The sequence below is a fragment of the Austrofundulus limnaeus genome, unplaced genomic scaffold (assembly GCF_001266775.1).
Source record: "Austrofundulus limnaeus strain Quisiro unplaced genomic scaffold, Austrofundulus_limnaeus-1.0 Scaffold156, whole genome shotgun sequence".
NCBI lineage: Eukaryota > Metazoa > Chordata > Actinopteri > Cyprinodontiformes > Rivulidae > Austrofundulus > Austrofundulus limnaeus.
In genome coordinates, this window is record NW_013952558.1 from 802,116 (window position 1) to 803,477 (window position 1,362).

Consider the following 1,362-nt stretch of genomic DNA (forward strand, 5'->3'; position numbering starts at 1 on the left):
ACACACACACACACACACACACACACACACACACACTATATATATACATTTAATCATAACAGCTGAAAATGACATGCAGGGTTTAAGTCTCCTCTTGTCACATTATGGATGTTTTTGTTAAATCATATGTTGTAATTCTTCTTAGCCAAATTGTAGTGGACCAGAGGCCTATTGCATGAAACTAGGATAAGGGATTAACYCGGGATTTAGGTGTGGACCTGATTTAATTAAACCTTGAATCGGTTGCATTTACAAAGCACTTATGCTTCAGTGGTAACAAGTGCTCTGAAACTAACCTGATCAGGTTTAAAGTGAAGCTTATTTAATCTGTTAATGTTTCTGAGCAGTAGAGTCATTTAACTGCAGAAAACTCTTCCTCTAACCAAGTTTTACAGTCTTACATCAGCCAAAAAGTATTTTTGATCTTGTTTTTAGACCCATATACTAAACAAGATGAGAATATGTTGGATTATTAAACTTGTTAATCTGATAAGTTTTTTTTTTACTTCAAGAAATCTAACCAAGTGAAACTGTCAAACTGCAGATTATTAATTATTATTAATTTGAAAAGAATAATGGTCTAATCTAGTATTTTTAACTTATTTTAGAAGCCACATTTTTGTAGTGTCTGATCAGAAATCAGTTCTTCTTCATGCACTTTTTAAATTTATTCTTGTTTTTTCTTAGCATTAAAATATTACAGAGTAAATATTATTTATTTAATTTATTTATCAGATTATCTGATAAACTGATGACAGTTGAAGGCTAGTTCAACCTCGGCTTACAGCTCATATCCTGAATTTAGAAATCTGACTTTTGTGAAATAGGCCTCTGGTAAATGCTTGGAAAAATAAGAAATGTAGGTATGTCGTATAATCCATCCTAAAAATGTAAAATGTTGGTTACTGTTGGAGAAAATGCTGGCGGGTTGGGTAGTAAGACTTTTCTTAACTGTTGAATTGATGTTGGACAGAAAAGGTGAGGAGTAAAAACAAAGAAAACTAGACATGGGTTTTTACGATGTAAAAACAAGTGTGCATTGCCACGTAGCATGTCATTGCAGCATGGCTTTGCCTGCAGCATTGGACTTGCAGAATGAACTTTGACCAAGTTCAAATGTGTTTTCAATACCAGCTTATGCCTGTCACATCAGCAGGTGTTTGTAATTAAGGTAATTTTGTAACAATATGAAATTTGAAGAGATTTTTTGTTAAAGTTGCATTAGCTGGGTTTTGAACCCTGATCTTCCACATGAAAGTCCATGACATAGACAATTGAACCAATGGAGCTGTGGCAGAAGATGGTGGCAGGGGTTGGTTTGTATGTGTGCAGAAAGAGGCCACATTGCCAATACAATTATTG

General features: G+C 34.1%; 1 protein-coding gene across 1 annotated transcript in view; it reads right to left on the reverse strand.

The window, feature by feature from the left end:
- LOC106523408 (fibroblast growth factor 1) overlaps nt 1–1,362 on the reverse strand; it is a gene marked incomplete at its 5' end in the record, with an annotated part of 4,174 nt that overhangs the window by 1,696 nt on the left and 1,116 nt on the right.